Below are 27,978 nucleotides of genomic sequence, written 5' to 3'. Positions count from 1 at the left end.
GGGCACAACGGGTGCAACTAATTACATTTTTGGCTACTACAAGTCCAGTAGCCTGGCAGTTCGTTTCTCTCAATCGACGAAGTGGAAAACAATACCAGCCACTAAGTCCAGTGGCCTGGTTACACAGGACACTTCACACATCACATTTACCAGGGACCACATTCCAGTTCCGTGGCCCGGTAACACATAGGGGGTGACATCTTCAAAAAGTACACGGGGCAGTAAGGCAGGGTAGGGTGTCGTCTTCAAAAAGCACATTAGGGCAGCACAAAAGGGACATCTTCACAAAGAATGAGGGGCAGACAGGGGCTATATACAGTTCAGCATCTTCTTACTTCTTTACATGTAGGGATTCTTCTCCGGCTCCCCACCTGGCAGCAGGTAGACAGCGGTCAGCACAGTCTGCTGGTCTTGGCGGGCCGCGCCTGGCATGGCGGCAGCCTGTATTGGAGTCGCTGCTGTGACCGATTCTTGACGGGCCGCACCTGGCGTGGCTGCGGCCTGGGCTTGGCGGGCCGCATCTGCGGCGTGGATTAACGTCGCCACTGCGGCGGGATCTTGCTTGTCCGAGCGGGGTATCGCTGCTGGGGCCTGAGCTGGACGGGCCGGGTTTGGCGTCGCTGCTGCGGTGTGGATGGGCACCGCTCCGGCGGCGAAATCTTGGCGGGCCGCACCTGGTGTGGCTGCGGCCCGGATCGGCGTCGCCGTGCCGGGCGTCTCTCCAGGGACCGCGGGCATGGCAGCGGGGGTTGGGGCACTCGCGCCAGCAGGGGCAGCATGGGACTCACCCAGATCTAGGCTGGAGATGTTCTGCAGCAGGATCGCCATCGCTGGTGTGGGCTCCGGATGGTCGTGGGCGGCACCTCCACACAGACCTCGCTGCACTGACATCTGCAGACTCCTCATGGCCAGCACCATCTCCTTCCCCCACACAGCTGTCTCCCGTCCGCTCTGCTTCTTCATCCCGTCAGCCATCCTTCCGACCTCATCCTCCAGCCCAGCGGCGGTCACCGGCCTGATCCAGGTAAGCTCCTCCTGGCCTCCGCTTGCAGGAGCCATCTTCTCTCTTCCTCTAGGCAGCATTCTTGCTCTTGTCTGGTCTGGCATTTAGACTCTTTCTGCCAGCCGGCCAGCTTTTCTAGTCGCCATATCTTCTTCTTCCGCCTTCCATGGCGGGCACTGCTTCGTGCTCTTTTCTTGGACAAGGCCAAGGGGGCGGGGCTTCTCTTTGCGCCCTTTCTTCTGGCACGCCCCCCTTCTTCCCGCTCTCTGTAGCGCTAATGGCGGCAGTTTTCACAATGAAGCATGCAGTAACACAGTCTTTTCAGGCGCACAGTACCCGTCCTGGGCACGACATCCTGTTCGTGACGCCAAAAGTTGACTCGCCCACCCCAGGGCTGTGGGACACCCGGTGCCGGGCCGGACTAGTCCGGTGGTAGTCAGTGGTGGCTGGGCCCGGCTCCGTGGCCCTGGTGGGTGTCAGTAGAATATGTGGCTTGATGAATAAAGTTTGTGTTCGTGACGCCACCTGTGGTCTGCGGCTATTAAGCCGCCGCTGCTGTGTGAGGCCTCCGGGGTGATGATATAGCAGCAATGGTGGTACTGCTCCCCACAGGTGGAGCGATGCCCCGGGGCACAGTTGGTGCTTGTGAGTGTCTATGAAGATGAAATAACAGAGGCAACTTCAAGGGTACAGTTTCAAGTTCTTTACTCACAATTCTTGTCACAGTCCTGCAGGGACCCTTGGACTGCTGGGACCACTGTCAGGGACCTCTGCCGTTTCTGGGTGATTCTGGGAGTAAAAGCCGGTACCCTTCTCTTAAGTGTCTCTGTCTTCAGCTGTCCTCCTTAGCCTTGCCTTGGTAGGTTGAACCTGGCTTGGCCTCCACAACAGCCTCCAGGCTGGGGGGTCACCTGTCGGCTGATTATCCCTTTTCTAGAGGTACTGCTGTGGGCTGTGGCCCGGGGAGTTTACAACATTCCCTGGGCCTCGGTTTTTACTGTTTGGAGATGATTTTGCACTCCTCCGGTTTCTAGGGACCGTCCCCTGTTGCAGCTTCATCCCTCCACCGATGTTCCTGTGGAACAGGCCACCGCAACTCTACAGCTACCCGTGACCCTGGGACCCCTTCTGTTCTCTGCTTGGTGTCACCTGGACCCTCTGAGTCCCAGGATCTTCACCAGGAAGCGTCTCTTTCTTTCTTTCCTTTCAGCTCCTGACTGACTTGGAGCTTTCTTTCCTTTCTCTTCTCCTCCTTGCCTGCCTCCAGCAGGCCTCCTCCTCCTTCCCCACTCTCTCTTCACTGACTAAACTAGACCTTTCTCTCTGTGTCTGCACTCTTGTGGCTCCTCCCACCTCCCCAGTTGCTCTGTTCTACCCTATAGGAGCAGGGATGGGTCTTACGCCCCCCCCCCAGCATGCAGCATGGGAGGGTTGTCTGCCACTTTCCCTGGTCCCAGTGTGTTCCTAGCAATGGGTGTAGTGTAGATTTACCAGGGGACCGGAGTTCACTCCCTTCCTCTCCCAGAATGGGGCATCACACCGCTGGATGGGGTGCAATGACCTGTGGCGACGGAAGCCTCAGGGGCGCCACATGAACATTATCATATTCTTCCCTATAAATATCCCCATTACAAAAAGGGTCCAGGGCACGGAACCGGGTAACGGCCACCACCGTGACATTCCCAAGGGAGGCACTGCCCGGAACCGAGTACCCCATATCCCTGGGTGCTACATACTCACGTCCTGGTGGCTTCACCTTTTATGAATGCAGCTACAGTCCAGCAGTGTCATCTTGTGACTGGTTGGAAGTGAGAAGTTATGTCACAACTGTTCAATGCAACTCTATGAGAGCCAGAACGAAGCCGGAATGAGGCTCTCATAGACTTGTATTGAGTTGTGACCTCCGGTGCTCCATTAAACACTAGAGCCACCGGCAGGTCACAAATCTCTGGAGACGGCGATAGAAGATGAAGATGCTGGAAGGTGAGTATAATACAAGGTTGCTTGCTCCAAAAATGCTAGAGTGGTGCTTTATTGTACACTATTTCTTAAAGCATGATTTAGAAGGGCTGAGAATCGATCTGACCACTACTGCATTCTCGATTGCAATTATCGGCACGTGCAAACATGTCAGCCACCACCCGGTGAACGAGCAAAACGCTCATTCGCTGTGTGATTGTATTGTTTATGCCGGCATAAAAATCATTGATTTGGCAACACGTCGCTTGGTGTATGTGGACAACCCCTTTAAGGAAATTCCGTTCCATAAAAAGCTAAAACTCATAAAAAGTAATAAAGGCCAAAGGTTATACTGTCCAAGAGACGGTTTAGTATTTCCGGTTACACATTATAGAACGGTAACCAAACACCAAGTTTCCATCAGCTGCTTGTAGTGGGACATACGTTGAAAGGCAGAACCTCCAGCCACTCCTACCTGACAGACGTCTCTGCTTCAATCACGACTGTGGCGTTGACTTGAGTAATGCAAACACGTCCAACCTGTTTGCTGGAGCTGACATAGTCCTATCAGAGAGGAAACAAAGCCAAGCGGTGGATCTTCCATGGTCTAATCCGGTGGATCTTCCATGGTCTTATCCTTACTTTCTTTCATTTGTTTTGGAAGAACTGCCAAGATACAAAAGGTAAGAAGGGAAATGGGAGAAGAGCAGATAAGTGGGACCTGGATATGGCCCATGAGATAAGTGTCGTAGATAGCAGATAGTTAGTGAAAAGCTTTCAAGTCTTCTTATTATCTGCAGATACTCTGTAATGTTGCAACCGGCTACTGTTTCTGATATCATGTCTAGAAAGCTTTTGCAAATGTTTACGTCTACAATATTGGAAGTTATCAATGGACGTCTCGGAAATGAAACATGTGCAAGATAAGAATGTATCGTTCCTTATAAATTGTCTCTCCAGTAAAGGAGACAAACTCTAGCACAGCGCCACCTATTGGAAGTAGCGATCCTAAAAGTCACAAGTGGATTTTCGACAATCCTTTGCAATATGACTCAGGATATATAAGCCAGATCAGAATCCCAATTTGCAGACACGGTGTTTCGGGGTGCTTGCCCCTCGTCAGTGCAAAGTATGGGGGTGTCTGATCTGGCTCATGAGAAAGCTATGTGGGGACCACGGGGGAACACTATTCTCCTTAAGGAGACTTTGCAAGCCAGTCTGGCTGCCAGGTAAGGGGACTTATAGCTGCAATGCCCCTCTGGGAAATATTCAAATTGTCTCTCCAGTAAAGGAGACAAACTCTAGCACAGCGCCACCTATTGGAAGTAGCGATCCTAAAAGTCACAAGTGGATTTTCGACAATCCTTTGCAATATGACTCAGGATATATAAGCCATATCAGAATCCCAATTTGCAGACACGGTGTTTCGGGGTGCTTGCCCCTCGTCAGTGCAAAGTATGGGGGTGTCTGATCTGGCTCATGAGAAAGCTATGTGGGGACCACGGGGGAACACTATTCTCCTTAAGGAGACTTTGCAAGCCAGTCTGGCTGCCAGGTAAGGGGACTTATAGCTGCAATGCCCCTCTGGGAAATATTCAAATTGTCTCTCCAGTAAAGGAGACAAACTCTAGCACAGCGCCACCTATTGGAAGTAGCGATCCTAAAAGTCACAAGTGGATTTTCGACAATCCTTTGCAATATGACTCAGGATATATAAGCCAGATCAGAATCCCAATTTGCAGACACGGTGTTTCGGGGTGCTTGCCCCTCGTCAGTGCAAAGTATGGGGGTGTCTGATCTGGCTCATGAGAAAGCTATGTGGGGACCACGGGGGAACACTATTCTCCTTAAGGAGACTTTGCAAGCCAGTCTGGCTGCCAGGTAAGGGGACTTATAGCTGCAATGCCCCTCTGGGAAATATTCAAATTGTCTCTCCAGTAAAGGAGACAAACTCTAGCACAGCGCCACCTATTGGAAGTAGCGATCCTAAAAGTCACAAGTGGATTTTCGACAATCCTTTGCAATATGACTCAGGATATATAAGCCAGATCAGAATCCCAATTTGCAGACACGGTGTTTCGGGGTGCTTGCCCCTCGTCAGTGCAAAGTATGGGGGTGTCTGATCTGGCTCATGAGAAAGCTATGTGGGGACCACGGGGGAACACTATTCTCCTTAAGGAGACTTTGCAAGCCAGTCTGGCTGCCAGGTAAGGGGACTTATAGCTGCAATGCCCCTCTGGGAAATATTCAAATTGTCTCTCCAGTAAAGGAGACAAACTCTAGCACAGCGCCACCTATTGGAAGTAGCGATCCTAAAAGTCACAAGTGGATTTTCGACAATCCTTTGCAATATGACTCAGGATATATAAGCCAGATCAGAATCCCAATTTGCAGACACGGTGTTTCGGGGTGCTTGCCCCTCGTCAGTGCAAAGTATGGGGGTGTCTGATCTGGCTTATAAAACATTTTACGCGTGGAGGAACAAAGTACACCATACACATTAGATATTGCCATGTCCAATGAAACAAGTTACCAACTTACCACCTATCTGCAGGATAGGTGAAAACTTGCAGATTGGTGGGAGTCTGACCTCAAGGATTCTCGCTGGTGAGAACTGACCTCAAGGATCCGCGCCGGTGAGCAGAACAGGGAATTTGTATTCTCATTCCAGGGTGCATGCCCGACCACCACTCCATTCATTCTCTACAGGGCTGTCATAAAAGGCTTAGTGCAGCGCTCAGGAGCTCTATAAAGAATGAATTGAGCAGCAGTCTAGCATGCACATTCAACAGGGATAAAAGTTCCCCATTTTTCAGATCGGTGTAGGTCCAACCCCCAAAATCAACATGTTATCAACTATCCTGGAGATATGTGGTATCTTGCTTTCAATGGACAATCACAGGTGTCAACCAAAATCCTGCTTCCAATGAAATCAAGAAATGGAGCTTTGCTAGGAAGAGCTTCATAGAGGATGCACCCAGTTTAGAGTATCTCTATAAGAAAGCCTTAGGACCCCAAAATCAAGACAGTATCACTTTTCCTGGAGATAGGTGGTATCTTCTTTCACTGGACAATCACAGGAATAAACCAAAATGCTGCTTCCAATGAAATCAAGAAATGGGCATCACTAGGAAGAGCTTCATGGATGATGAACCCAGTTTAGAGTATCTCTATAGGAAAACCTTGGGACAATTAGTATGGCTTCTACAACAGCTCTTGCAGTGGTTAGCACACAGCTTTCCTTAACGTAAATTTGGCAGCATGTAAACAATACAATGCTGTAGAGAGGATGGAACGCAGATCTATGATAAATCTGCAACATTCATTCAGCAAAATTTTGCCTCTTTGGATTTGCTGTAGATTTTCTGCTGTGCAGCCAATGTCTTCTATGGACCTACCGCAGAAGTCACCAGGACTGGTTATATATTCGTAGTAATCTGAGGGTATGTTCAGGAGGAATTGGAAAAATCCAATGAGGAATGATGGGGCAGCTCCGGAACTGAGCATTTCCGACAGCATGGAGATCGGCTAACGGGTGAAATTGCTGGATTTCGGACCCTGGACACTAAGGCCGCTTTACACGCTGCAATATCATGACCGATATCGCTAGCGTGGGTGCCCGCCCCCATCGGTTGTGCGACATGGGCAAATCGCTGCCCGTGGCGCACAACATCGCCCAGTCCCGTCACACTACTTACCTGCCCTGCGACGTCGCTGTGACTGGCGAGCCGCCTCCTTTCTAAGGGGGCGGTTCGTTCAGCGTCACAGCGACGTCACAGCTGCGTCACTGAACCGCCGCCCAATAGAAGCGGAGGGGTGGAGATGAGCGGGACGAACATCCCGCCCACCTCCTTCCTTCCGCATTGCGGGAGGCAGGTAAGGAGAGGTGCCTCCTTCCTGCGGTGTCACACGTACTGATGTGTGCTGCCGCAGGAACGAGGAACAACTTCGTTACTGCTGCAGCAACGATATTTGAGAATGGACCCCCATGTCACCGATGCACGTTTTTGCAATGATGCAAAATCGCTCAAAGGTGTCACACGCAACGGCATCGCTAAAGCGACCGGATGTGCGTCACAAATTCCGTGACCCCAATGAGATCGTTTGAGCGATGTCGCAGCGTGTAAAGCGGCCTTAAGGATAGGCCATCAATGTAGTGGACAATTGCTTTAAGCATTTTTTTAAGCTATTCTTGATCATTTCCTGAGATTTTGTTTTTCCTGTTAACTGGCGCTTTGCAAGCATGTTTAAAATCCATTAAAAAATTAGGCTATGTGCCCACGGGACTCTGTATCTGCGGATTTTTCTGCAGCTAAATCCGCAGCATTCCCCCGGAATCCGCACCTTTTCATAGGTGCTGATTTTGTGCGGATTTGTTGCGGATTTGATGCGGATTTCGTTGCGGATTTTGCGCTTTTTTTTTTTTTTACATTCAATTGAATAGGTAAAATCCGCAGGTAAATCCACAACAATAATTGACATGCTGCAGATTTTTCTGCATGGAAATCCGCATGATTTCCGCTGCGGAAAAATCCGCAGCGTGGGCACAGCATTTCCCAAATGCCATAGAAATGGCTGAGGAGTAGCTGTGCTGTAGATTTCTGAATCTGCGGCATTTCCGCGAGAAATCCGCGGCAAAATCCGCGCATTTTCCACAGCGTGCGCACATAGCCTAACGGTAATAAAAAGCTAAAACATGGCTGAAAAATTACTCAAAAAAACAAACAGGCGTCTTTTTAGCCTTTCCTTTACCGTCTATGGTAAAGTATTGATTAACTTCCAAGAGGTAAATGCCTGCAGTTATTGTCAGGTCGCTTCTTTTAACAGATTGGCGTCTTTGAAACCCTGAAGTGTTTGGAAGACGTTCAAAAGCCCGCACATAAGACCAGTAAGTCATTTACCCATACAATTAATGGGATCGGTGTTTTGATCGGTTTGTTAGCGCTTTTGTGCCATTTTTTTTAACTGCTCAAAAAAAGTCTGAAAAAGACTAATTTATTTATTCCACCAGGGGTTATTCAAAACCTCATCAGAAAAAAACCTTGTCATGTGAACAAGATGAAAAATGTCACATTAAAATGAATAGGAATCATATTCAAAGCATTTTTATACTTTTTTGGGGGGAGCATTTGGGAACGGATCTCTTTTTAAATCCCCCTTAAAAATTTCTGGGGTAACCTTGTCATAGGAAATCACGCTGAAAGCTCAATGCAGATATCCTTACATGCATCTGTGATTGTGGCACACGATCCTTTCTCGCAGGGCATATATCTGTTAGTACATACAGATGGCGGTGCCATCCGGTACCGAGTGTGTACAGTGCTGACACATAACACCATTACATACAGACGTAAGTGCCACCCGTTACCAAGTGTGTACAGTGCTGACACATAACACCATTACATACACTTGGAGGTGCCACCCGGTACCAAGTATCTACAGTGCTGACACCAGTACATACAGATGTAGGTGCCACCTGGTACCGAGTGTGTACAGTGCTGACACCAGTACATATGTGCCGCCCCTGTGGAAGCAGCCGAGCTGCTCGGATCCGGGTTCACTGTGGCTCGAGGGTCTCCAAACCCGGTAGTCGTGCGGCCATTCAAATATAAGGGGGATATTTATAGGGGAATTGGTATGTAGTTCGTGATGCCACCGGTAGTGTACGGTAATTTGGGGAGTACCGCCGCTGCCGTTGGGAGTACCCGGGGTGATGATGTGTGGCAGCCAGGTGTTGTAACCATCCACAGGTAGGGGGGATCCCCAGGACTCGGCGAGGGGTGCCGTGGGGTGCAGGGGTCACTCTCATACTCACACAGTTCATAAGCAGACACTGACAACCAGGTAAACCAAGTCTCTGGGTACCGCTGCCGCTTAGGGGAGCTCATCTGGGTCCCATCCCCAACGGTACTGCCTCGTACTCAATTCATAAGCAGACACTCACAACCGGGGAAACCAAGTCTCTGCGTACCGCTGCCGCTGAGGGGAGCTCGTCCGGGTCCCGTCCGCAATGGTGCTGCCTGGTGACCTGTGACCTGCCTCCTGTCACTTAGTTTGACTTCAACTTGTGGGTCCGGTAGCATGGACCTAGCTGGGCCCCGCTCCCTACTATGGCTAAGTATGGGAGCTTGCTCTCACGGCTTATGCTTGGGATTTTCTGGACCGTTTTGGATTTGGAAAGTCCTATCCCTCTCGTTGCGCTAATGCCCCGATTCTGGAGCGGATGGGAACAGATTATAAAGGCTCTGTTCTCCTCAGGTGAATTGTCGGGTTGCCTGAAGCTACTCCCCCACCTAGGGTCCGAGTACCCCGTCGTGCCTTCAGTCCCAGACCGTGATAGTGCTAGGTTGCCGGCTGTCCTCCTCGACAATTCCAGGCCCCTTGCCACAAAATTCCCTGCGACTGGGGGTCCGACTCCTCTAGGCCCAGACCACCGTCTGCAACCTAGACAATTACTCAGGAGTCACCACTCCCGACTTCCTCTGAGCTCCTCACAGTTCGAGGGCTACTTCCCAACCTCTCTCCTCTACACACACTGACTGACTGACTACACTCATCACCGTTCCTCCCTGACCCCCCAGGTGGGCGACTCTATTCCACTCAAGCCGTCCACTGGTGTGTCTGGTGGGTGTGGTGCAGGGTGTATCTAGGATTTGATTTGCTGTTGGAGGCAACACCATTTAGTTAGGGACCCAGAACCAAGAGGGAGGCGGAATACTGCAAGGAAGGGCAGCTTGTGCAGTACCCTGTGACAACCTGATAGTCCAGGGGCATCACACATACAGATAGGGGTGCCACCCGGTACCGAGTCTAACACCATTACAGATAACAGGATGGCTGGGAGAAAAACGGGTTAAATGCTGCGCTAGAAAACCACGATTCTGATGGATAGAATAAATCCTTTCCTTTAATGGCACAAGTCAACGCGTTTCGAAAGCATATCCGCTTTCTTCATCAGGACAAGACAGTACAAAAAAAGAGAACAGTATCCAGTTACTGTTCTCTTTTTTTGTACTGTCTTGTCCTGATGAAGAAAGCGGATATGCTTTCGAAACGCGTTGACTTGTGCCATTAAAGGAAAGGATTTATTCTATCCATCAGAATCGTGGTTTTCTAGCGCAGCATTTAACCCGTTTTTCTCCCAGCCATCCTGTTATCTGCAAATTCTGTATCGGGGCTGCTGCTGACCACTGCTGCATTATCAGCCTATATGCTTATATTGGAGTTGTGCCAGTCACAACTGAAGCAGGTGAGTACCTGTCTTTACTTGTGCATACCTTTGTCTACCAGATAAGACCCTATTTCTGCGCTTGTTTCTTCCACAGTTTTTTCCTAACACCATTACATACAGACGTAAGTGCCACCCGGACACGAGTGTGTACCAGTACATACATATGGAGGTCCCACCTGGTACCGAGTGTGTACAGTACTGACACATGACACCATTTCATACAGATGTAGGTGCCATCCGGCACCAAGTGTGTACAGTGCTGACACATAACACCATTGTATACACCTGGAGGTGCCACCCGGTACTGATTGTGTACAGTGCTGACACCATTACATACACCTGGAGGTGCCACCTGGTACCGAGTGTGTACAGTGCTGACACCAGTATATACAGATGGAGGTGCCACCCGATACCGAGTGTGTACAGTGCTGACACCAGTATATACAGATGGAGGTGCCACCCGGTACCGATTGTGTACAGTGCTGACACCATTACATACACCTTGAGGTGCCACCCGATACCGAGTGTGTACAGTGCTGACACCAGTATATACAGATGGAGGTGCCACCCGATACCGAGTGTGTACAGTGCTGACACCAGTATATACAGATGGAGGTGCCACCCGATACCGAGTGTGTACAGTGCTGACACCAGTATATACAGATGGAGGTGCCATCCGGTACCGAGTGTGTACAATACTGACACATGACACCATTACGGCATACATTTAGCCTCTAGACATGACAAGTCAATCATAAATAACCTTGATAGCAGATCTGTGCAGAACATGGTCGTTACCATGTGTGTTGCTAAGCAACAAGACCATGTACTCAGTCACACAGCATGTGGGTAAGAGGTAAAGCCGGCACCCACGTCTGTCTCTTAGGAATAAAATATACAAAATACTGAGGCTTTCCGTTCATTTGATGATTTTATTTAGCTATTTTTTTTGTTGTTGTTTTGTACTTTGGGTGTCAATCTGAGAAATCCACCCTCCATTCTGAGTCATAATGTGGAAAAAAATAAATATAATTGCCACCTTGTAAATGTAGACATTAAGCAATATCACACCCTGCAGCTAAACTGCTTCCAGATCGTACCGCCATAGATCAGGACACTTAAGACAACAGCCGCACAATGTGTGGCAGGTTATATCCGAAATCGTCACCTTGGGACAAGGCCGTAAAACTGAACAGCAATCCTGATATCCACCTATAATACCTCGGCATGGCATTAAAAATAGAAAATGAACCAACTTTCTAAATTTATTTTGGTTAAAAAAAATGCCTTGCCATTTTATGGCTACTACTTCTATAAAGGCCTTCATGTTTCCATGGTTACAGACAGTGGCGGAACTAGAGTCCGATGCCCCCACCCCCCCACACGTTGGTCAGATATATGGGCAGTTGTAGCTTTCTAAATCCTATAAAGCCACAAGTTGCCCCCTCCCCCTTCATTGTGTAGTACAGACCCCTATCCTGTACTAATGTCCCCCATCCTGGACCATTTCTTGGTAAATATGTCCCCCATCCTGGTTTATGAACTCATCATGGCTATATCATGGAATATATGGCACCCATCCTGGTATATATGGCCCTATCCTGGTATATATGTCCCCTTCATGGTATATATGGCCTTATCCTTGTATATATGTCTCTATCATGGCCCCATCCTGGTATATGCCCCCATCATGGCCACATCCTGCTGCATGACCCCATCATGGCTATATCCTGGTATACATGTCTGCATCATGGCCCATCCTGGTATATGCCCCCATGCTGGCCCCATCCTGGTATATATGTCCCCATCCTGGTATACATTTCCCCATAATGGCCCCAGCCTGGTTTATGTCCTCATCCTGGTACATATAATACTCCCGGGTCCCGCACAAGAACTTTGATAATACTCACCTTTCCCCGGCTCCCCTGGTGTCCTCCTTTGATGATGGCATGCTGCACCTGAGCAGCGTGTAAGCGGCACAGCGAATTACATCACTATCATTCACTAACAGCTTGGTCAGCTGCTGGGTGACGGCATATTCTCTGCTCTCCATGCCCTGGATTATAGGCGTGGGGAACAGTGAATATTCATAGCCTTAATTGGCAGCTGGCATATAGCAGTGCAGGGACCCAACGGGTCTCTGTGCTGCAATGTGTTTCAGTTACAGGCACTGGGGCCGACGGGCCACCTGTACTCCTGAGCACAGTAGCGATCGCTGCGACTGCGATCGTTACACCCCTGGTTACAGACTACAATCCTGTATGTAGTCAGATACCACAGTCATTTTTTACTGCTTCTCGAAACCCACAAAAGAGGTGGCAAATGGAAAGGGATAATAAATTCTGCAACAATATACAAGACATCATTGTCAACCTTCTAAGCAGATAACAGTTTAATGGCGGTTTAAGAATCAAAATCATTTTGACATTTTGGTTTTATGGGGTTGTCCAGGATTAGAAGAAGAAAAAAATCTGCCTTCTTTGAAGAATAGCGCCACACTTATCTTCAGGTTCTATATAGGATTACAGTTCTTACAAAAAAAAAAACAAAACTGACCAGCACCTCCAAACAAAATAAAGCAAGTGTATGCGCCAAGACATAGGTGAACAATCACCCCTTCACCCCTGAGCCTGTTTTCACCTTCCTGACATGGCTAAATTTACAAGTCTAACCAGTGTCACTATATGGGGTAATAACTCTAGAACGCTTCAATATTTCCCAGTGATTCGGAGAATGTTTTTTTGTGTCATGTTCTACATCATGTCAGTGGTAAGTTTTGGTCAATATGATTTGCGTTTGTTTATGAAAATATTGAAAATTTGACAAATTCTTATAATTTTGCAATTTTTCAACCTTAATTTCTATGCCCTTAACCCCTTCCTGACCCTGCACTTAGAGGGCATGTTCTCCATGTGTTATCCGTGATCAGTGATAGCACATGTAGATCAGGCAATTATACACACCTGTCCCTGCTCCTGCTGTCCGTGGTGCCGATCTCTGCCGCGATGCTGTCTCCGGCCGCCTCTGTCTCCCCTCTGCAGCTACTTCCGGGTCGGCATTGCAGTGCATAAATGCATATTGTGAGGCAAATCCCGGGATATGAAGATGAATTATGACTCCAGTCATAATCCCTCATCACTCCCTGGCAGTGCCCCCTCCCTTCTTGTTCTCAGTGTTCCACTTACACCTCCATGGCCATGTCCTGTGATATGGAAATTAGGTGGCTTGGGGACAATGGACACAGGATGACTCCCTGCCGTGACCCTGTAGTGGGGGCTGCTAGCTAGTTAGCAAGGCTATGGAAATAGCCAGACAGAACGACTCCAGTAAAAAATGGTTCATATCTCGCAAGCCATATTTCCGATAAATATGGCAACCATAAAAATGGTGTCTCCGCATGCGGACGATGCCGGCACACCCTTTTTATGGGAGCAGGACATTGGGAAATGCCCCAGGCGTGATATCAGCCAATGGGGAACTGGCAGACAGGTCATGAGTCCCCTCGTTCTGTAGCTAAATTCATAACTGTCACAATGAGAGCATTGGCGTCCGCCTACGACGCTCCCAGGCAAAGTTATGGCCCATATTCCATGTTGTGGATTGTCCATAACTCAAGCCAGGGGTGGAGCAGTGCTCCCTCTGAGGTCACTAAGGTAGGAGGGGACCTGGATTTGCCCAGGTTGATAACCCTACTTCGGCCATTTTCCAGTGTTCTTTTCGCTGGGGGCACGTGTAGGAAACATCTGTGGGAAGGATCCTAGAAACCTGGGTACAGCGCCCCCCTGTGGCCAGACGCAACAAGGTAACTGCTGGAACTGTGTATGCCTGTTTGTAACCCATGCTTTGATTGTAACTGTACTCTGACATATGTATATTCTGTAGATTCCCTATTGTATATATTGTAGTTTCTAGTGTGCTTTAGGCTGATTAAATTATATAATTAATCTTGGGCTGTTCTGTTATCTCGATCTTGAATCCCACGTCTGTGTGTTCGGCTAATAGTTACCGTAAAGCGGTTGGTGGCAGCGAGTTTGTGCCAAGGATTATTGTGGGGAGGCCAGTGAGATTCGGGGAGATTTTATATATTCCGCCCGCGGAGGTCGGGGGAATATATACCTTACTCTCACCGGGGACCCTTCAATAATCGGCATAAGTAGTATAGCGGCCTCCTTGCTTATGGTCGGGCAATTCCATAATTGGCCTGACTATAAGAGGGGCGCTAGAGAGCGCGTCACGTGCTCTGTCTGTCGGTCGGGAGGTATAAAGGAGGGGTGACCCCCACTTGTTACCCCCCGATTGTGACGTACTGGTAGCCAGCGCGGGGGATTTCTGAGTGACCCCCCGGTGGTTTGTGACATATTGGTGGCATAGCGGTGGGATCGAGATAATAGTGTGTGTGAGTGTGAGACCCATACTCCCAGACACTAAAGACTGCCTGCAGCAGCTGTGGCTGCTGGGGTCTTCAGACTAGCTCAACACTAGAGTGTCAGAGTGCAGATACTGTAAGGTGTGTGGAGGCATCAGGTGTCAGTTCTGTGTCAGTGACCAAAAGTCTGCAAGAATGGCTGATGGCACCAGGAGCAGAGCTATGCAACTGGCCAATGCTAAGGCAGGAGCCGAAGAGAGGGAGGACGGTGCTGTGGACAGCAATGAGGAGGTTGCCCACGAGTCCTCCAGGAGCTCGACGCCAGAAAACCGTTCTGCCGAGGACATTGCGCAACCTGGCACTGCTGGACAAGATGAGGAGGAGCTCACCCAAGGTTCCTCAACGAGCCAGATGCCAGCCCTCCGCTCTGAAAGGGACAGTGAATCGCCTAGCTCTGCAGCGTGCCGCAGATCACCACGTGCCATTCCACCGAGCCTGGGAGGCTCGGATAGCCTTCTTCAAATGGCTATGGCCCTTCTCCAGGCTGGAGACCAGAAGGGCTACAAGGAACTCCTGGCAGAGCGCAGGGCAGAGCGGCAGGCAGCGCGTGACGCTGAGGCTGCGGAGCGGCACGCAGAGCGTGAGGCTGCGGAGCGAGAGCGGCAGGCAGCGCGTGAAGAGCGAGAGCGACAGGCAGACCGTGACTACCAGCTGCAGCTAGCTCAGCTCCGGCCCTCATCAGCCACATGTGACCTTCGAGACACCAAACTTCCAAAGGTCCGTGTTGAGGACTTCCCAGTGCTGGAGAAGGATGGAGACTTGGACTCTTTCTTGACTGCTTTTGAACGGACTTGCTTGCAGCACCATCTGGACAAGGACCAGTGGGCCAAATACCTGACCCCCCGTTTAAGGGGTAAGGCCCTGGATATCCTTGGGGACTTGCCTGCTGAGGCAGATCAGGGCTACGACACCATCAAGCGGGCCCTGATCCAACAGTACAACCTCACTCCAGAGTCCTACCGCAAGAAGTTCCGGAGCCTACAGAAGGGACCAAAGGACTCCTGGGCTGACCACCGGCGGGCACTTGCCCGAGCTGCCGACCACTGGACCCAAGGCCTGCAGCTTTCCACCGGACCGGAGATCCTGGACTTGTTCATCACGGAGCAACTCTGGTGGAACTGCCCTGAGGATCTCCGCCAGTTCATCCGAGACCAGAAGCCAAAGGGGTCCACGGCTACAGCTGCCCTTGCCGATGACTACACCAACAACCGGGCCCCTGAGGCCAGGAGAGCGGCCACCAGCAGCACCTGGAGAGGGGGTAAGATGAATTCGGCGACTGCCCCACCTGCCCCTAGACTGCAGGGGGTGTCCCCCTCAACTCCCCTCTCCAGGCCCGTGGCGGAACCAAGACGGTGCCACCAGTGCAACCTACCTGGACACTTCAAGGCCATGTGCCCTCAGCGTCCCAAGGCCCCGGCTCCGTCCCCGTCCCAAGGGCCGCCCAAGGTGTATTGTGTGGGTGGGGGTGGTGGTAGGTCCCTGGACAGCTTCCAACCTGTCACCGTCGGCCGGTCTGTGACCATAGGACTGCGAGACAGCGCCTCGGAGGTGACTCTGGTGCGGCCTGAGATGGTGTCCCCCCAAGACTTGATCCCTGGAAAAACCCTCGCTGTCTCCGGGATTGGAGGCACTGACCCGGCGCTGCCTGTTGCTGACATTTATGTGGACTGGGGCGCAGGGCGGGGGGTGAGGGAGGTGGGGGTAACTGATCGGATCCCTGCAAACGTGCTACTTGGGACAGATTTGGGGCAGATAACCTCCCAGTTTGGGCCCCCCCCCAAGGGCTGAACCTTCAGCCCGTACTGACATGACTCCTAACAATGTTAATGTGTTATCTATGAATGATGTAAGGGAGGAGGGAGTGAACTCTGATATTTCTGCTTGCATAGACACCATAGACACACACTCAGCTGCAGCTGTGACAGGGGAGGGGGTCAGAGAAAGGTGTGACAATGCCTCTACAAGTAACCAGCCTGTGAGCTGGGATCTGTTGCCCTCTGCAGGGATAAGCAGAGAGCAGGGTGCTGCAGGGGGAGGACCAGTGTGTGGGGTGGGGGCTACCACAGCAAATGTGGGGTCCCCAGAGATTTCACAGCGGGGTTCTGTTGCTGCAGGAGGGGAACAGGCAGGTGAGATTGGGGCCGGTCCAGGAGCGGAAGTGCTCCCAGGTAAGATCTCGGTGCATGGTTCCCCCACAACCGGGGTGTCAGGAAGCCAGGTAGGTCTGCCTGAACCGGCGACTTGGTCAGGAACGGAGGAGGAGCAGGCACGACCCACGGTCGCAGCGGCTGTGGCCGCTGTCACCCGCAGTGGGAGTGCTGGAAGCCAAGGGGCCTCCCAGAGGTCCGATAGCTCTTCCCCTTCTGACCCAGTGGCAGCCGAGTCAGGTGGAGGCCAGGACACAGGTCCCGGGGTACTGACCGAAGATGTGACAGTCTCGTCGATTCTGGCCACATCTAGTCAGGGGTTTCAGGCAGCGTTAGAAGCTGACGACAGCCTGAAAGCTCTTAAGGAGCAGGCGGCACAGCCTCCCTCGGACTCGGACCCGGAGCGAGTGGTCTGGGACCAAGGACGGCTGTACCGGGCCACGGTCCAGCAGGGTTCACCGGAGGCGTGGCCCAGGGACCGACAGTTGGTGGTACCCTATCCGTTCCGGACGGAGTTGTTGCGGATCGCACATGAGATTCCGATGGCCGGACACCTAGGGATCGCTAAGACCAAGGCCAGGTTAAACCAGCATTTCTACTGGCCAAAAATGGGGGCCGATGTGGCTGCCTACTGCCGTTCGTGTGAAACCTGTCAGAGAGTGGGGAAGGCGGGGCCACACCCCAAAGCCCCACTGGTATCTCTGCCAATCATCGATGAGCCTTTCAGGAGGGTGGCTGTGGATCTGGTCGGCCCGCTGGCCATCCCCAGCAGCTCCGGGAAACGCTTCATACTAACGGTAGTGGACTATGCCACCCGGAACCCAGAAGCAGTGGCCTTGTCATCCATTCGGGCTGACAAGGTGGCCACCGCCTTGCTGGAGATTTTCTCCCAAGTGGGTTTTCCCCAGGAAATGCTCACTGACCGGGGGACCCAATTCATGTCCCAGCTGATGGAGGCCCTCTGTAAGCAAGTCCAGGTGCGACATCTGGTGGCCAGCCCGTACCATCCACAGACTAATGGCCTGTGCGAGCGGTTCAATGGCACCTTAAAGCAGATGCTTAAGATGTTGGTCGACTCCCATGGGCGTGACTGGGAGCGGTATCTCCCACACCTGTTATTTGCTTACCGGGAGGTTCCACAGGCCTCAACAGGATTCTCACCGTTTGAGCTCCTGTACGGGCGACGTGTGCGGGGCCCCCTGGCTCTGGTGAAAGAGGCTTGGGAAGGGGATTTGGCCACCCCTGGAGTGTCGGTTATCGAGTATGTCGTGCGCTTCCGGGACAAAATGCAGGCCTTGACGCAACTGGTACACGACAATATGGCTCAAGCCCAGGCCGATCAGAAGCGTTGGTACGACCAGAACGCTTGTGAGAGGACCTACCAAGTGGGTCAAAAGGTGTGGGTACTGGTCCCCGTACCACGGGACAAGCTTCAGGCAGCCTGGGAAGGCCCATACCTCGTGTACCAGCAGCTCAACCCTGTAACGTACCTGGTCACCCTGGACCCTGCCCGTGGAAGGCGGAAGCCCTTCCATGTGAACATGATGAAGGCACATCATGAGCGGGAGGCATGTGCGCTCCCCGTGTGCAACCTGCCCGAGGAGGGAGAAGCGGAAACCCTCTTGGATATGCTAGCCCAGGTTAGGGCAGGCGGATCCATTGAGGATGTGGAGGTTGGCCACCAGCTCTTGGAAGACCAACGGTCCCAGCTGTGGGCCACCCTCCTCCCCTTCCGGGGGTTGTTTACCAACCAGCCCGGAAGGACTGACTTGGCTGTCCATCACGTGGACACTGGGGATCATCCCCCGATCCGGCGTTCAGCATATCGGGTCTCCCTGGAGGTGCAGCAACACATGCGCCAGGAGATTGACGAGATGCTGAAGCTGGGGGTGATCCAGGCATCCAACAGCGCTTGGGCCTCGCCTGTAGTCCTCGTCCCTAAGAAGGACCGAACCACTCGGTTCTGCGTGGACTACAGGGGGCTCAATGCGGTCACGGTCGCCGATGCGTACCCAATGCCACGCATCGATGACCTGCTCGATCAGTTGGCCGGGGCTCAGTACCTGACCATCATGGATCTGAGCCGGGGATATTGGCAGATCCCCCTGACTCGCAAGGCCAGGGAACGCTCTGCCTTTATTACCCCATTTGGACTGTACGAGTCCACGGTGATGCCATTCGGGATGAGGAATGCCCCTGCCACTTTCCAGCGGATGGTCAACACCCTGCTCAAGGGACTTGAAGGGTACGCGGCCGCGTACCTGGATGACATTGCCGTCTTCAGTCCCACCTGGGAGGACCACCTAGAGCATCTAGCACAGGTGCTCAGGCGGATCCACCGGGCAGGTTTGACCATCAAGCCGGGAAAGTGTCAGCTGGCCATGAGCGAGGTCCAGTACCTCGGTCACCGGGTAGGTGGGAGAACACTGAAGCCCGAGCCTGAGAAAGTGGAAGCCATCGCATCCTGGCCCACCCCCAGGACCAAGAAGCAGGTGATGTCCTTCTTGGGGACCGCTGGGTACTATAGGAGGTTTGTTCCATGCTATAGTAGCCTGGCAAAGCCCTTGACGGACCTCACCAAGAAGAAGCTGCCCTCTGCAGTCGATTGGACAATGGACTGCGAGACAGCCTTCCGGGCCCTAAAGGACGCCCTGTCCAGCCCGCCCGTGCTACAGGCAGCCGACTTCACGCGGCCGTTTGTAGTACAGACCGACGCCAGTGACTTCGGCCTCGGTGCGGTGCTCAGCCAGGTGGACTCTGCGAGCCAAGAGCACCCAGTCTTGTACCTGAGCAGGAAGCTGTTACCAAGGGAAGTTGCCTATTCCACGATGGAGAAGGAGTGCCTGGCCATAGTGTGGGCCCTGCAGCGTCTGCAACCCTATCTATACGGGCGCCACTTCATCGTGGAGACGGACCACAATCCCCTCAGCTGGTTGCACACCGTCTCTGGGACGAATGGGCGATTGTTGCGATGGAGCCTTGCGCTCCAGCAATACAACTTCACCATTCGCCACAAAAGGGGCCGTGACCACGGTAACGCAGACGGGCTGTCCCGACAAGGAGAGGTCGCGGACGGGCGCACGGGGGAACACCGGAGTGTGCTGCCCCCTAGCGCCCTCAAAAGGGGGGAGGTGTGAGGCAAATCCCGGGATATGAAGATGAATTATGACTCCAGTCATAATCCCTCATCACTCCCTGGCAGTGCCCCCTCCCTTCTTGTTCTCAGTGTTCCACTTACACCTCCATAGCCATGTCCTGTGATATGGAAATTAGGTGGCTTGGGGACAATGGACACAGGATGACTCCCTGCCGTGACCCTGTAGTGGGGGCTGCTAGCTAGTTAGCAAGGCTATGGAAATAGCCAGACAGAACGACTCCAGTAAAAAATGGTTCATATCTCGCAAGCCATATTTCCGATAAATATGGCAACCATAAAAATGGTGTCTCCGCATGCGGACGATGCCGGCACACCCTTTTTATGGGAGCAGGACATTGGGAAATGCCCCAGGCGTGATATCAGCCAATGGGGAACTGGCAGACAGGTCATGAGTCCCCTCGTTCTGTAGCTAAATTCATAACTGTCACAATGAGAGCATTGGCGTCCGCCTACGACGCTCCCAGGCAAAGTTATGGCCCATATTCCATGTTGTGGATTGTCCATAACTCAAGCCAGGGGTGGAGCAGTGCTCCCTCTGAGGTCACTAAGGTAGGAGGGGACCTGGATTTGCCCAGGTTGATAACCCTACTTCGGCCATTTTCCAGTGTTCTTTTCGCTGGGGGCACGTGTAGGAAACATCTGTGGGAAGGATCCTAGAAACCTGGGTACAGCGCCCCCCTGTGGCCAGACGCAACAAGGTAACTGCTGGAACTGTGTATGCCTGTTTGTAACCCATGCTTTGATTGTAACTGTACTCTGACATATGTATATTCTGTAGATTCCCTATTGTATATATTGTAGTTTCTAGTGTGCTTTAGGCTGATTAAATTATATAATTAATCTTGGGCTGTTCTGTTATCTCGATCTTGAATCCCACGTCTGTGTGTTCGGCTAATAGTTACCGTAAAGCGGTTGGTGGCAGCGAGTTTGTGCCAAGGATTATTGTGGGGAGGCCAGTGAGATTCGGGGAGATTTTATATATTCTGCCCGCGGAGGTCGGGGGAATATATACCTTACTCTCACCGGGGACCCTTCAATAATCGGCATAAGTAGTATAGCGGCCTCCTTGCTTATGGTCGGGCAATTCCATAATTGGCCTGACTATAAGAGGGGCGCTAGAGAGCGCGTCACGTGCTCTGTCTGTCGGTCGGGAGGTATAAAGGAGGGGTGACCCCCACTTGTTACCCCCCGATTGTGACGTACTGGTAGCCAGCGCGGGGGATTTCTGAGTGACCCCCCGGTGGTTTGTGACACATATGCATGAGACTAATTAGCTGGGCTGGAAGCAGGAGGCAGCAGAGGCTGAACACAGCGTCGCTGGAGACGGGTGAGTTTATAAAGCACTTTATTTTCAATGTTCGTGTTTTTCTGGTTCGTGTTTAATGGCTTACACCATAGTGTGGTCTGTGGGACATCAGTGATGCCAGAAAAAACGGACAAGTCTCCATGCGGAGCATATGGACACGCGTGTACGCTGCACGGAGACACGGTCAGTGAGACATCACTGATTTTTGCACAGACCCATTCATTTTAATGGGCCTGGGTATGTCCGTGATTCCGGTAGGTATAAAAACTATCACATACGTACCAGAATCACTGACGTGTGAAAGAGAGGCCTACGTGACATAAAATACCCAAAAGTGACACCATTCTAAAACATTCAAGAAGATAATTAACCCATGAGCTAAAGCAATGTGGAAGAAAAAAATGTAAAGTTTACCTTTTTTTTCCCACAAAATTATTGCTTTAGCCCTCAATTTTCCATTTTCACAACGGTAACAGCAGAAAATGGACAGCACAGTTTGTTGTGCAATTTCTGTACACCGATTCCCCACCGAAATGTGGTGGAAATCTACTGTTTAGGCACAAGGCAGGGAAAATGCGCCATTTGAATTTTATGCCGTCACACGGTACGATATATCGGGCGATATGTCGTCGGGGTCACGTCGTAAGTGACGCACATCCGGCATTGTTTGATATATCGTGTGACCGCTACGAGCGACGGTGAACGAGCAAAAATACTCACCTTATCGTTGACACGTCGTTCATTTTCAAAAAGTCGTTTCTTCTTCTGTGCTCCGGTTGTTCATCGTTCCCGGGGCAGCACACATCGCTCCGTGTGACACCCCGGGAACGATGAACACAGCTTACCGGCGTCCCGCCGGCAATGCGGAGGGAAGGAGGTGGACGGGATGTTTCCGTCCCGCTCATCTCCGCCCCTCCGCTTCTAATGGCCGGCCGGTGTGTAACGGGGGTAAGAGGATGTTCAGGAAGACGATGTTCGCCGCCCACAGCGACGTCGCTCAGCAGGTAAATACGTGTGTCGGGGGTAAACGACTATGTGCGTACGGGCAACTAATTGCCCGTGACGCACAAACGACGGGGGCGGCTACGATCGCTCGTGCGATCGCACGATAGATCATCTTGTATGACGCCGGCATTAGAGTGCAAAATTGTCTGGAATAGATAGCAGATGCCATGTCCCATTTGGAAAGCCTCCATGTGCCGAAACAGTGGCGCTCCCCCCACAAGTGACCCCATTTTGGATACTAGACCATCAAGGAATTTATCTAGAGCTGTGGAACAAAAAAATCACAAACCGCTGACACAACAAAGTGTCACCATTTGTAAAGTGGTGACACGCATTAATTTTAGGCTTTACCTGTAGTAAGCAATTGCAAAAATGGTGTAGCAAACCGCGACAATTTGAGTTAAAGTTATGATTAGCGTAAATATAAAGGTAGCCTTGGGCCATGTTCACATGTGGGGACACGCTGAATATTTTCCATATAGATTCAGCATGTGTCCGCACCAAAATTAGCAGTAACAATCTACTCTGATGAGTTTGATTATTGCATTTTTGTGGTGTTTGAGTTTTCAGTGTGGATTTAACCCATTTTGTGATGCATGATTTCTGCATCAAAAACTCAGCGTGCGCACGTAGCCTTATACACATATATGCTGCACAAAAAAAAACAGGATTGAAGCCAAGAAGTGACAAAAGAGAACACAGCAAGTCGTTTTATTAATTCCTTTTGTCTTTTTTTAGCGCTTTTTCCATGCGGTTTCAAGCAGAATCTGCCTGAAAAAGCCATTGTGTGAACAAAGCCTTAGGCGTTTTTTTTTCTGCTTTTTTTTTTCTCTTGGCAGTAAAGAAATCACTTACAAAAAGTTTATTCTGCCAATTAAATGTGTCTTTTGTCTGCATTACATGTTTAATAACGTTAGGTTGCATTATTTTGCACTCATTGCTTTCTAAACTGAAAAAAATGCTGCAAAAATTAACATGCTGAAGAAAAAGCTGCAGTTTTTTAATTCAGTAGGAAAAAACCCCCCCAAAAAAATGCACGAGATTTCCAAAATCTCACACCTTTTGCATGTCATATTTTGCACTGGATTCATGAATTGTGTGCAGTATTTTGTTGCAAAATATCCGGTCAATACCACAAGAAAAAGAAATGTGAAAAGTGCAAACGGTAAGGCTAGTTTCACATTTGCGTTGAACGGCATCCGTTGCATTGCGTTGTGTGACGGATGTAACGGATGTGTTGCATATAGTGGCACAACGGATGCAACGGATGCTGCAAAACAACGGAATCCGTTTTGATTATTTATTTATTTTTTTTACAGTTTTACCGGCGGCAGACTATTGTGAACGATCAGCTGATCGCTCCCTGCAGCCGACCGCCGGGTGATCAGCTGATCGCTCCCTGCAGCCGGCCGCCGGGTGATCAGCTGATCGCTCCCTGCAGCCGGCCGCCGGGTGATCAGCTGATCGCTCCCTGCAGCCGGCCGCCGGGTGATCAGCTGATCGCTCCCTGCAGCCGGCCGCCGGGTGATCAGCTGATCGCTCCCTGCAGCCGGCCGCCGGGTGATCAGCTGATCGCTCCCTGCAGCCGACCGCCGGGTGATCAGCTGATCGCTCCCTGCAGCCGGCCGCCGGGTGATCAGCTGATCGCTCCCTGCAGCCGGCCGCCGGGTGATCAGCTGATCGCTCCCTGCAGCCGGCTGACGGGTGATCAGCTGATCGCTCCCTGCAGCCGACCGCCAGGTGATCAGCTGATCGCTCCCTGCAGCCGGCCGCCGGGTGATCAGCTGATCGCTCCCTGCAGCCGGGTGATCAGCTGATCGCTCCCTGCAGCCGACCGCCGGGTGATCAGCTGATCGCTCCCTGCAGCCGGCCGCCGGGTGATCAGCTGATCGCTCCCTGCAGCCGGCCGCCGGGTGATCAGCTGATCGCTCCCTGCAGCCGGCCGCCGGGTGATCAGCTGATCGCTCCCTGCAGCCGGCCGCCGGGTGATCAGCTGATCGCTCCCTGCAGCCGACCGCCGGGTGATCAGCTGATCGCTCCCTGCAGCCGGCCGCCGGGTGATCAGCTGATCGCTCCCTGCAGCCGGCCGCCGGGTGATCAGCTGATCGCTCCCTGCAGCCGGCTGACGGGTGATCAGCTGATCGCTCCCTGCAGCCGACCGCCAGGTGATCAGCTGATCGCTCCCTGCAGCCGGCCGCCGGGTGATCAGCTGATCGCTCCCTGCAGCCGGGTGATCAGCTGATCGCTCCCTGCAGCCGACCGCCGGGTGATCAGCTGATCGCTCCCTGCAGCCGGCCGCCGGGTGATCAGCTGATCGCTTCCTGCAGCCGGCTGATCAGCTGATCGCTCCCTGCAGCCGACCGCCGGGTGATCAGCTGAGCGCTGTCACTTGCCGGCGCCCGGGCATGCCGGCGGGCGGGCGCTCAGCTGAGCGCTGTCACTTGCCGGCGGCCGGGCATGCCGGCGGCCAGGCATGCCAGCGGGCGGGCGCTCATCTGAGCGCTGTCACTTGCAGACGCCCGGGCATGCCGGCGGCCGGTCGCTCAGCTGAGCGCTGTCACTTGCCGACGGCCGGGCGCTCAGCTGAACGTTCGGCCACCGCGAGCCAAAATAAAGTTTGTGATTTAAAAAAAAAAAGAGCATGCACAGTGAAATCCAGAGGATTCCGCTGCTCAAAACAACGTTACATGCTGCGTTCCTTCCGCTGGGCAGAAGCAACGGAGCGTCGCCCAGCGGAAACAACGCAGGTCCTTTTGGTACAATCCGTCAACCATACAAGTCTATGGGAAACAGCGGAATCCGTTAACGGATTCCTCTGTTTTCCAAAAGGGCGGATTGTAACGGAAGGAAAACAACGCAAGTGTGAAAGTACCCTAAGGCTAGTTTCACACTTCCGTTGGGCGAAATCCGCTGGGTCTGTTGCTGCGTCGTTTTGACGCATCCGTTATTTTTGTGGTGTCAACGAATGCAACGGGCCAGTTATTTCACAGGAATCCATTATCTGATTCCTGTGAAATAACGGACCCATTGCATCCGTTGCATCCGTTTGGCGTCCATCTAACGGAATGCGTCGGCTTCGTTTTTTTTTTTCCATTTTTTTCATTCTGGGCATGCTCAGTAGAAATAAGCGGAATCCAGCGGCGGATTCCGTTTTAATGCACTTTGCAACGGAATCCGCCACTATAGGGATCCATTATAACTATTGACGGATGTAACGGAATCCGCCACTCGGCGTCATTTTAACACAAGCAATTAACGTTACATGCTGCGTTCCTTCCGCCCAGCGTAAGCAACGCAGCGTCGGCCAGCGGAAGCAACGCAGGTACATCTATCGCAATCCGTCATCCATACAAGTCTATGGGAAACAGCCGAATCCGTTAACGGATTCCGCTGTTTTCCAAAACGGCGGATAGCGACTGAAGGGAAAAAACGCAAGTGTGAAAGTACCCTAAATCGCGCCCTGCGTGAATATATCCTATTATTATTATTATTATTATTATTAATAATAATAAATAATATTAAATATCCTATTATTATTATTATTTATCCTGCTATTACTATTATTTATCCTGATAATAATAATCATATATATATCCTGCTATTATTATTGTGTCCTGCTATTATGATTATTGATCTTGCTATTATTATTAATATTATATATCCTGCTATTACTATTATATATCCTGATAATAATATTATATATCCTGATAATAATAATATATATCCTGCTATTATTATATATCATGCTATTATTATTATATATGCTGCTATTATTATTATATATGCTGCTATTATTAATATTATATATCCTGCTATTATATATCTTGCTATTAATATTATATATCCTGCTATTATATATCCTGCTAATAATAATAATATTATATATCCTATTATATCATGCTATTATTATATATTCTGCTATTATTAATATTATATATCCTGCTATTATATAATCTTGATATTAATATTATATATCCTGCTATTATTATATATCCTATTATTATTAATAATATTATAATCCTTTTATAATCTATACTGCTATTAATAGTAATATATATCCTATTATTAAATATCATGCTATTAATATATAAGCTATAATAATAAATAATAATATCCTGCTATTATTATATATCCTACTATTATGAATAATATTATATATCCCGCTATTATATATCTTCTTATTATTATTATAATATATCCAGATATTATATATTTATTAATACAACACAATAAAAAGATAAAATGAAATACAAACATAAAAAAATTACAATAAACATTTAAAAAAACAATACAAAAATAAAAATAATAAAAACATAATATAAATATAATAACCGCAATTTTCCAAAATGACACAAAAAAATATTTTTAGGATCTCAGTTTTTTTAGGTCGATTTCTCAGCCTGATACATTCACATTTATGTGTGAACTGATCTGATGACTTTTCACAAACTTCCAGAGCATTCTTCACCAGTTCCCCATCCCCCTCCTTATCATCACAGGGCAGGGCAACCTCTTGACCAAAGGCATTCCAACTAATTGCAGCGCACAGGCAGGTAGTGCTCGTGTGCACCCTCAGCACCCTCTCCCATGATCCTCTGCTCTCACCACCCCCATCATCCTCAGTCGCTTCCTCCTTTCGCTGTTTATGATATTTGCATTGCTGCTTTTTCAGCTCTATCATTTTCGAGCAGCAGCGCTGGTGACGTCACGCTGCCCACTGCGCATGCGCGCTATCTTCCGGTTCTCGCTTCCACCTGCGGGTCTGCGCATGCGCGATATCATCCCGGATAATCAAGACCTCCCGGCTCATGCGCTGTCCCGTACGGTGAGTTGTGAGATGATGCCCGTGCTCGGTACCGTTCATTACCGGGCACAGGAAGTAATATAACTACACTGCTTGTTTTTTGTGAACCTTAACGGACTGGAAATGGAGCTGTTGAGGACCTGGTGACGTAGTGCTTTTAATGAATGATTGACAGGCAGATGTGACGTCACTGGATGTGCTATTATAGATGGGGGTGACTGGGGAACCATTGCAGTTGATAACTGGCGCTTCAGTTAGTGATCTTGTCACCCCCGTGGATCTCAGTAACCGCCACTTTGTTGTGACCGCTGCAGCCAATCACTGAGCTCAGCCACTGGTGTTGGTTGTGTGTGTCATAGTCATGGTGTCGCCACTGGGGGCAGCAGAGGAAGCGCCAAACTGGACCTGAGCAGGGTGACAAAAGGCCTAAATCTGACGCCCCCCAGCATATTTTGGGGCATTTTCTTTTTGGATGTGCAGGTGAAGCCGAAAATCACTGCTCTCAGCTGGGTCGTTATTGGTTGCAATTAGAATCAAAAATATTATTTGACAGTTTTGAGACCCGGTGCTCACGGCGGCGCCTCCCCGAGCATTCTGAGTGTAAAATGTCACAGAATATGTTGGCGCTATTCATTTACAGTGACTGCAGGCGTCCAGCCGAATATAGAGACTAGTCTATGTCTTACAGGGGCTGAAATAAAAACTGCAGTCTTTGTGGATTGTCACTGGGTGTAATACACGCACTGTCATGATTCCCATGTATTGGAAAACTCTTCAGTCTCTCTGTGGATTGTGACTGTGTGCAATGCACACACTGTCATGATTCCCATGTATTGGAAAACTCTTCAGTCTCTCTGTGGATTGTGACTGTGTGCAATGCATGCACTGTAATGATTCCTGTGTATTTGATACTCTGCAATATCTATGTAGATTGACTGTG

At 50.6% G+C, this 27,978-nt stretch overlaps 1 protein-coding gene across 5 annotated transcripts in view; it reads left to right on the top strand.

The window, feature by feature from the left end:
* The first annotated feature begins 3,533 nt into the window (after positions 1 to 3,533).
* LOC142256469 (carnitine O-palmitoyltransferase 1, liver isoform-like) overlaps positions 3,534 to 27,978 on the top strand; it is a 111,300-nt gene continuing 86,855 nt past the window's right edge. For 2 of the 5 annotated variants that reach the window (XM_075328171.1, XM_075328167.1), the window contains exon 1: positions 26,974 to 27,059. The gene's annotated coding sequence lies outside the window, so the exon portion shown is untranslated. Of the gene's footprint in view, positions 3,646 to 26,973; positions 27,060 to 27,106; positions 27,182 to 27,438; positions 27,519 to 27,978 lie in introns of those variants that run through there. The other 3 variants (XM_075328168.1, XM_075328169.1, XM_075328170.1) reach the window with 3 other exon arrangements.

Source organism: Anomaloglossus baeobatrachus, chromosome 11 (genome assembly GCF_048569485.1).
Source record: "Anomaloglossus baeobatrachus isolate aAnoBae1 chromosome 11, aAnoBae1.hap1, whole genome shotgun sequence".
Classification (NCBI taxonomy): Eukaryota; Metazoa; Chordata; class Amphibia; order Anura; family Aromobatidae; genus Anomaloglossus; species Anomaloglossus baeobatrachus.
This window is presented reverse-complemented; position numbering and strand designations above follow the sequence as displayed.